The sequence below is a fragment of the Nicotiana tomentosiformis genome, chromosome 2 (assembly GCF_000390325.3).
Source record: "Nicotiana tomentosiformis chromosome 2, ASM39032v3, whole genome shotgun sequence".
Taxonomy (NCBI): Eukaryota; Viridiplantae; Streptophyta; class Magnoliopsida; order Solanales; family Solanaceae; genus Nicotiana; species Nicotiana tomentosiformis.
Genome location: NC_090813.1, coordinates 121,986,729 through 121,996,388, shown reverse-complemented (window position 1 = coordinate 121,996,388; position 9,660 = coordinate 121,986,729). Strand labels below are relative to the sequence as shown.

Here is a 9,660-nt window from a genome sequence, read left to right as displayed (position 1 = left end):
TTGAAATCTAAAACATTGAGAGAGATTACTAAAGCATCATTATGTAGCAGAAGAATTCTGTCAACATCCTCCTATGTGCAGGTGATATCATCTTCCGTGACTTCCCGGAGTCTCTTGTTGTGAGTCACCGATATTTTTGTTTTCTTTGCTGCTGAAAGGGTAACACCATTGAATTCGTTTCCTCCGGCTTCTGCCATAGTTATTCTTGGCTCGGTCACTTAAGAACTCCCTATGATGGCCATTCTTCGACAATGTCGCCACCTCTTCACGAAGATGTCGGCAGTCCCCAGTTCTATCGCCGTGAGTTCCATGGTATTCACACCATAAACTGGGATCCCTCTAGCTAGGGTCTGATCGGATTGGCTTCGGGAATTATGCTTCTTTGATATTTCTCATTGCCGATACCAACTCTACCAAGCTGATGTTAAAGTTATAATATAATAGTCTGTTATATGCGGCTCGGGCCCATACACCTCCTTCTCATATCATGACCTGCTGTTCTGGCCACGATCGGCTCTTCTGTCGGAAGCAAACATATCCGATGACTGAAACCCTTTGCTGCTACGCTCATCGGTCCTTTCATACTTAAAAAACAACCTCTAGAGGACCGTCGATCTACATCAAAGTCACTCTTAAACTTGTCCTGATTTTTGTATCGACCTCTTCCCTTGGTTGACACTGAAGACCCAAGCTGATTGTCTTCTATCCTTATCTTTGACTCATAACGGTTATGGATATCTACCCATGTGGTTGCCTGAAACTCGAGCAGGCCCTCCTTCAGTTTTCGGGAGGCATCGGAACTCAGTGGATTTAGCCCCTTTGTGAATGCCTCTGCTGCCCAATCATCTGGAACTGCCGGTAGCAACATCCTTTGTTTTTGGAATCAGATCACAAATTCTCACAGCAGCTCGGATTCGCCCTGCGTAATCCTGAATATGTCTGCCTTTGTGGCCTGAACCTTTCTTGCTCCGGCATGGGCCTTAATGAACGAGTATTTCGGTATGTCCGGCATCTTGAATCTCTTAGGAATTAGTTCTGGTGTTGCACTTGGCTTAAACAACAACTGTGTGTATTTTTTCGAATCTGGACCTTTTAGCACCGGTGGCGCTCCTGGAATTCGATCCATCCGAGCGTGAAACTCCTTCGCATTTTGATCCATCCATTCGTTCATTTCTCTCATGAACCTCATAAGCTCGGTCTTGAAAGGATCACTCTCATTGTTATTCCCAGATCCGCTTCCGGTCCCTCCAGCTTCGTCGAAACCAACTTCACCCCTTGGGGTGTTGTTATCGATTATCTGAGCCGTTTGATTCGTAGGAACACTGGGTGGATGGGGATCGGTCCCTTCCGTTCGTGTTATTGGAGGCACCTGCCAATGCTTGCTTTAACTCCGTCATCACCTAATCTTGCCTTGAAAGGTGATCCATGATTGCTTTGTGTTGTACCCTCAGGAGTCTGACCATTTCCACGATATGTCCCTCATCCGCATCATCAGGAGTTGGTTCCCGCACATGCCGAGGATACTGACCTTCTCGAACTGGGGTCGTATCGTCCTCTTCATTGTGAGTCTCACTGATTGAGTCATCACGTTGGGACCGTTCTTCGGGTACCTCAACGTTGTGTGTGTTTAGACATCATTAGTTGCAAGATCTGATTTTTATTAAGGAAAGAACCAGAACTTGTTAGTAATAAATGAATGAATCAAAGTGATTGCGCAGCTGTCTATGCCCACGGTGGGCGTCAGATTGTTTACCCGTAAAACGGTACAGTTAAATTTATAACGTGGTTTATAGACAAGTGAATCATTTTGATTCAAAAAGTGATAAAGAAATAAGATTAAAATTAAGATTCAACGACTGAAATTAAAGAAAATAACAAACCTGATTTTGAACTCAGCCTTTCCGAGAGCAGAGACGAAAATAATGATAAAGCAATGATAAAGCTATTAAATTGAGAGCTAAATTGTAAAGTGCGAGAACAAAAATAGTAAAGTATAACTTTTCGTACAGAATGAATTTGACTATCTGTTAGTTATTTCCCGACTTGTCTTTTGCCTATCTTTGGTTGCATGTGTCATATTACCATTCGACTATCTGTTATTAGAGGCAGAGCTAGAATTTGAAGTTTATGGGTTCTGAATCCGTCACTGAACCCATAACTCGTCTTAGCTACTGGTTTCGTAATTAAATATTTATACATATTTTATAAAATTTTTAACACAAATATTGAGTTTAAGCAAAAGTTACTAGGTTCGTCGAACCCATAATTAATGCTTTCCCTCCGCCCCTATATGTTATCAACCACTTTTACTCCATACAGTATCGAAGACAAAATTTCAAATCAACTGGACATCTTTGACACAATTAATAAAAGTATCTAGATGTGTATTGCAAGGAAACAAGTAGCTACTAGCTAGGTAGAATTATAAATTCTTTGGCAAAGGAACATTCTTGCAGCAAACTGCGTAAAGTGGAAAATGTTTTGCATCTGGTACCTTAGTTATTTATAAATTCTTATTCTGGTCCTCTGGTCCATGTGATAAATGATACGCATATTTAACCTTCAGTTGAGTAATATATGTGTTATTATGACATTTAGATTATTTGTACAAACTATTAGGGGTGGCAATTTAAGCCCAAACCCATTTAACCCGTTTAAGGTTGGGCGGTCATTGAACTCGTCCATTTGTTGAACTCAGCTCATCTAAAGTTTGACTAATTTTTAGTCCAAATTAATCCATGAGTAACTTTGCTAAAATATCTTTAAAATATCTTTTTATATGTTATACATGACCATAATAAAGAAAAAAGTCTTATTTGATAATTAAACAATTCAAAGAAAACAACACACATTAATTAAATCTTGATAAGAGTTGGCGGGATTGGGCTATGACGGAAATTTTAGTTTATCAAAACCTAGTCCATTTCAACCCAAGGAACTTTTGGGCGGGTCATTGACCCCCTCATTTATTGGCTCAGCTTATTTCGACCCGCCCAAAATCAGCCAAACTCGTCCATTTGATACCCCTACTCTCATATATGGAGTAATAATACAAACTAAATATTATACATGGATAATTAAATCATATAATGGTTAATAGGACAAGTGAGGCTTACTCAGTTGGTAAAAACAGTTTCACCTACGACCGTGAGGTCCTGGGTTCGAGTCACGTTGGAGGGAAAGTGTGAAAACACTGTAGATCCTCCTAATTTGGGAGGAGTTTAATAAAAAAAAGATATATATATATATATATATATATATATATATATATATAATGGTTAATAGGACAAGTGAGGCTTACTCAGTTGGTAAAAACAGTTTCACCTACGACCGTGAGGTCCTGGGTTCGAGTCACGTTGGAGGGAAAGTGTGAAAACACTGTAGATCCTCCTAATTTGGGAGGAGTTTAATAAAAAAAGATATATATATATACTGTGTTACCTCCCAAATTAGGAGGATCTACAGTATATATATATATATATAGGAATAGTTCATTTAATTTGTATTCATTCACATGCAAAGGGATTAAAAATGCATATTTCAATTAATTGAAAGTTAAACGTATTTAACCAAATAGTACAATGACCACAATCATAATCTATATATCTATATATTTACTAGTGAGGGTATGCCCAGGCCCAACTACTATTTAGTATTTTTGTTAATCGAGCTATATAGCTTAAATCTATCGTGGGGCATAGAAAAGAAACATGTTATGGAATATGTTTTTGTATACTTAAAGGTTTTGTTAGGATGCTTTATAAAGCAAAGTATAACAGGCTAAAGGGAGACTGTATTTAACAGTCATAACTATACTACATACAAAATGTGATTTTAACAGTATTTAGCAACATGGCCACTGTCTTCACCTATCCATCCAGCTTTTTCATTATGTTGGACCAACCATCAGGCATGTTGGTACTGTTGCAGGCACTAAAGTGGCCTCTAGCAGTTTGTCAGCTGAGTGTCTTCTACTCTGTTATGAAGATGAATTAAGCGTGTTAATGATTCACATGAGAGAGTATAATCTGCTCAAATAAACTCAATGATATCCAACACCCACAAAAACTACGTGCAATAATTATTAACTGGAGAGCTGTGGATAAACTTGTGAGATGTATTCATCCGTAAGATTATCTTAGAAACACAGAAATTATATATTAATGCCCTTTTGAACGCACATCCTCATTTATATACACGACTACCATATGGTAGACTATGACTGCAATAATAGCAGGGAATAGAAGTCGTTTTTTGAGGCCAATTTCACAAGGAATAAAGCTATACTGTTTCAACAAGGAATGAGCTTGTGTCTAGAATATTACACATCTTACAAAAATGTAACTCATTTCTAATTCATATGTTACCAAAAAAAGTATGGCTTTCCCGTAGCACCTGTTGAAATGGAGCTGTGTAAGATGGCAGCAATTAGAATTATTATCAACAAAGATGATAAACTATTATGTCAAATAAACGTTACCAACACTGAAAAAAATTTAGCAGTAAAATAATTAGGAGATTTATCTTTACGGATCAGTTTCTAGCCTAAGCATTTGTGGGTCATGTTGATAATTTAGAACCAGCCAAAAAGGTAACACAGTTGGTATAGACATGTACAGTATCGCCCAGTGTGTTTGTCAAGAAGGCATCAACAGGAAATAATTCTACTATCAATGATATAGATACCTGATATTGTACAAATGATTCTACTATTAACCAGTTGAGAAAGAAATATGCGCAAGAAAAGTAAAAGGAAGGAGTGACATCTGTTTTTAAGTCATGTTAATGTTTAGATTTAAATTACAAAATGAACTAAAGCTTTCTTCTAAACATTCAGATTGGTAGGAGTTCCGAAAAGTACCGTTAAATTCAAAGAGTTAGTCCATTTATTCAGCTGGTTTAACCAATAATGCACCATCTGTAGAACTCGAAATAATCAAACGCCACAAATTAAAATAATTAGTTATGTAATCATGTTAGCTATGAATTGTCAAATGGAATGCAATAAAACTATTCGTTATGTCCTATCTAATGTATAATATGGAAGAATCGACACATTCAGGTCTCAAGTTCTCATTAACAAAAAGTGTGTTAATTAGCATTCATGATTCCCAACATAGGATCAAACTACAACCAAGGAAAAGTAAGCAGATAATAACAGACGACCAAAGCCTACAAGCTAAAAAAGAACACCAGAGATGAAGAAACTAAAACAGATATGCACCTTAATTAGATAGAGCACTCACCAAAAATTAAGATCACATTAATTTCCTGAAATGATCCATGATTTTCAAGAATAATATTATAGGTCATTTGTTTAGCCGGAACTGAAAAAAATTAAAGAATACTTATAAAGAAGTTTACACATTCATTGCGGGATAAAATTAAAATTTAGTCCTTTAATAGTCAAAAGTTACTTGCTTTACACCAAAGTATACTTTCACTTAGAGTGCACTTTAGTTTACTAATAAACGTACACTACGTGTAACAACCCGGCCGGTCGTTTTGAGAGTTAGAGCCCCGAACCCCTATTAACTACTTTCCCCAAATCTATTTCTGCTATTGTGACTTGCTGGGATGATTGGTTTTGAGTTTCGAAGTGTTTTGGGACACTTAGCCCCTAAATGAGAGCTTAAGCCTTAGAATTTGGACCGTAGTCGGAACTGTGTGAAGACGATTTCGGAATGGAATTCCGTCGGTTCCTTTAGCTCCGTTAGGTGATTTTGGATTTAGGAGCGTGTCCGGATTATGTTTTGGAGGTTCGTATCTCATTTAGGCTTGAAATGGTGAAAGTCGAATTTTATTAAGTTTTGGGCCGGTAGTGGAATTTTTGATATCGGGGTCGTTTTCTGATTCCGGAAGTTGGAGTAGGTCCGTAATGTTGATTATGACTTGTGCGCAAAATTTGAGGTCAATCAGACGTGATTTGATAGGTTTCGGCATCGGTTGTAGAATTTTGAAGTTTCAAGTTCTTTAAGTTTGAATTGGAGGGTGATTCGTGATTTTAGCGTTGTTTGATGTGATTTGAGAGCTCGACTAAGTTCGTATGGTGTTTTAGGATTGGTTGGTATGTTTGGTCGAGGTCCCGGGGGCCTCGGGTGTGTTTCGGATGCTCAACGAGTCATCTATGGACTTAGAAAAGTGGTAGATTTCTGGTGTTTTATTGCAGAAAAATCTTTCATCGCGTTCGCGAGAGGTGCCTCGCGATCGCGTAGAGCATCTGGGAAAGGCAGCGAAGTTGTTCTTCACGTTCGCGATGTTGTTCCCGCGTTCGCGAATGTGTGGGACCTTAAGCCTACGCGTTCGCGATATGGTCCTCGCGTTCGCGTAGAGGAACGGGGCAAAGGAAGCTTCAGGCATTAAGCCTACGCATTCGCGAAGAGGTTCCCGCGTTCGCGAAGGGTCCGTCAGTGGAAGGTACGCGTTCGCGAGAGTCCCCTCGCGTTCCCGAAGGAGGAATTTTGGGCCAGTGGAAGATTGTTCATCGCGTTCGCGATCATGATGTCGCGTTCGCGAAGAAGAACGCACCTGGGCAAAATTTAAGGTTCAAAAACGAAGGTTGAGTTCATAACACAAAAAATTGACTGAGAGCTCGGTAGAAGGCGAAATTTTGAGAGATTTTCGGAGGAAGTTTTTGGGTAATGATTCCTAACTCCTTTATGGTTTTATTCCACTAATCTATTGTTGATTTCATCATTTAATTTCGGATTTGGGGTGAAAAATTGAGAAAGATTCTTAGGCCGAATTTTGGGGTTTTGATCGAGATTTTGGTATCGGATTTGAGCAATTTTGGTACGAGTAAACTCGTGAGTGAATGGGTGTTCATATTTTGCGACTTTTACCCGATTTCGAGACGTGGGCCCTGGGTGACTTTTGGGGTGTTTTTCCTAATTTCACGCTTTAGCTTCGAATTAATTAGCTAAATTAGTTACTCGTAGTTATATTTACATTATGCAATTTATTTGAATAGATTCGGGCCATTTGGAGTCGGATACTCGTGGCAAGAACGTGTTATCGAGGTGATTTGAGCGGTTCGAGGTAAGTGGCTTGCCTAACCTTGTGTTGGGGACTTTCCCCTTAGGATGTCTTGATATTATTTGGTCATAAATTGCTTCTCTTATTAAATTGCACTAATATGCTTAATTGTTTAGTTTAGACTAGAAGATCATGCTTACGTGTTTTAACTGTCTATTTGACATTCTGTGTGCCATGCTTAGTTAAATCCCTATTCCCTTATCTGTGTTCAGTATAAACTATATAACTCGATGCCATACCTGCCATTTCATCTTGCGCTGCATATTTAAATTGGGACTACGGACGTATTCCGGGAGATCCCCTCCCCCTGTCTTGCATATTTACTTTAGGACTACGGACGTATTCCGAGAGATCCCCAGCACTGCATATTTACTTTGGGACTACGGACGTATTCCGGGAAATTCCCCAGCACTGCATATTTACTTTGGGACTATGGACGTTTTCCGGGAGATCCCTCAGCACTGCATATTTACTTTGGGACTACGGACGTATTCCGGGAGATCCCCATCACTGCATATTTACTTTGGAACTACGGACGTATTCCGAGAGATCCCCATGTACTGCATATTCATTCGGAACTACGGGATGGTATCCCGGGAGATTTCCCATTCTGTTTACCTTGTTTTAGAGTCGAGGGCTCCCTTAACTATTAAATTTTTGAGAATTTCTTTAACTATGTTATCGTAAATTTTACTTATATCTTTTACTGTTTAATTTATTATATTTACTCCGGTAGGGTCTTGACCTGACCTCGTCACTACTCGACCGAGGTTAGGCTTGGCACTTACTGGGTACCATTGTGGTATACTCATGCCCTTCGTGCACATGTTTTCGTGTGCAGATCCAGATAAGAGCTATCAGCCTTGGGGTTAGTGCATGCTACTAATTCTAGGAGACTTCAAGGTACTTTTGCTTACGTCCGCAGATCTTCGGAGTCCCCTTCTACTCCCTCGTTTAGAGACTTTCCTTATTATCTTTAGACCTTTGTATAGAGATACATAGATTATAGCAGCTTGTGACTTAGTGATATTCCGGGTCTTGAAAAATTATTTTGTATATGCCGAGTGGTACTACTCTTGGCTATTTATAATATTAGGCTTACTTAATCGTAAAGACTAGGTGCCATCACGACACCTTTCGGAGGGTTAATTTGGGTCGTGACAAGTTGGTATCAGAGCACTAGGTTAATAGGTGTCGCGAGTCACAGGCCGATTTATTAGAGTCTCGCGGATCGATGCAGAGACGTCCGTACTTATCTTCGGGAGGCTATGTAACTGTTAAGAACAATCATATTTCTTTGATTTCCTTATCGTGCGAGTTATTGACATCAAAAAATTCTAAGATTCTATTCTATTCTTTCTCATAGATGGTGAGGACCTGCACCGGGAGGACCGACGATCAGGCACCCGAGCCCCCTGTCAGAGCCGCCAGAGGTCGGGGTCGGGGTAGAGGACGACCACGTGGTGCAGCCCGAGCACCTGCGAGAGCTGCATCAGAGGAGCCCCCAGCAGCTCGAGCTGGAAGGCCAGCGCCAGAGATCCCTATTGCTACTCCAGCCCGCCAGGAGACTTTAGCTCAGTTCTTGAGCATGTTCAGCACTCTGGCTCAGGCTAGACTATTTCCGATAGCTCCCGCTACATCTCAGGCCGGGGGAGGGGCACGGACTCCCACAGCCCGCACTCCTGAGCAGAGGGTCTAGGTTGATCAGGCCCCAGAGTATATTCCTATGCCCCTAGTGGCTCCGATTCAGCATGAGATCAGGGTAGCTTCTTCTAAGGCAGAGCAGCTCAGATTTGAGAGGTACAAGAAGTACCACCCTCCTACTTTCAGCGGACTAGCTTCAGATGATGCTCTGGGTTTTCTTGAGAAGTGTCATCGTATCTCCGCACTATGGGCATTGTGGAGACGAGTGGGGTTTCTTTCACCGCTTTCCAGCTTAAGGGAGCGGCATATTAGTGGTGGTGTGCATGAGTCTAGTCCGGACGAGGCAGCCTCACTCACTTGGACTCAATTTTCAGAGATGTTCTTACGTGAGTATGTTCCTCTGAGCCTCAGGGACGCTTGGCGTGCAGAGTTTGAGCAGTTGCGTCAGGGTGCTATGACTGTATCGGAGTATGCAGTCTGTTTCAGTGAGTTAGCTCGCCATGCGCCGGCTCTGGTTGCTACAGTCATAGAGAGGGTTCGTCGTTAAGGGACTCCACCCCAGTATTCGGACCAGTATGGCCAGGGGAGTTGGAGATGGACATCACTTATCAGCAGGCAGTGAGCATTGCCAGAAGGGTGGAGGGCATGTTTGCCCGGAACAGAGAGGAGAGAGAGGCCAAGAGGTCTCGAGAGACTGGTCATTATTCAGGAGCTCGTGCACCAGCAGCACGCTATGGTAGGGGTTTTGTGAGTCGCCCTGTTGCGTCAGGGTGCTATGACTGTATCGGAGTATGCAGTCTGTTTCAGTGAGTTAGCATCGAACCTTCTCAAAGTCCGTGGAAGTCCAACTACAAAGTCCATGGTGATCCGCTCCCACTTCCACTCTGGATCTCTAACCTCTGAAGTAATCCACCCGGCCTCTGGTGCTCATATTTGACCTGCTGACAGTTGAGACACTTGGCCACAAACCCAACTATATCC

At 41.1% G+C, this 9,660-nt stretch overlaps 1 long non-coding RNA gene across 1 annotated transcript; it reads right to left on the bottom strand.

Moving 5' to 3' along the window:
- Window positions 1-3,713: 3,713 nt before the first annotated feature.
- On the bottom strand, window positions 3,714-9,431 carry LOC138906669 (uncharacterized). The gene is made up of 2 exons (XR_011414193.1): window positions 4,862-9,431; window positions 3,714-4,395 (listed from the first exon to the last, which is right to left on the bottom strand). It is a non-coding gene; the product is annotated as an uncharacterized lncRNA (long non-coding RNA).
- Window positions 9,432-9,660: the final 229 nt, after the last annotated feature.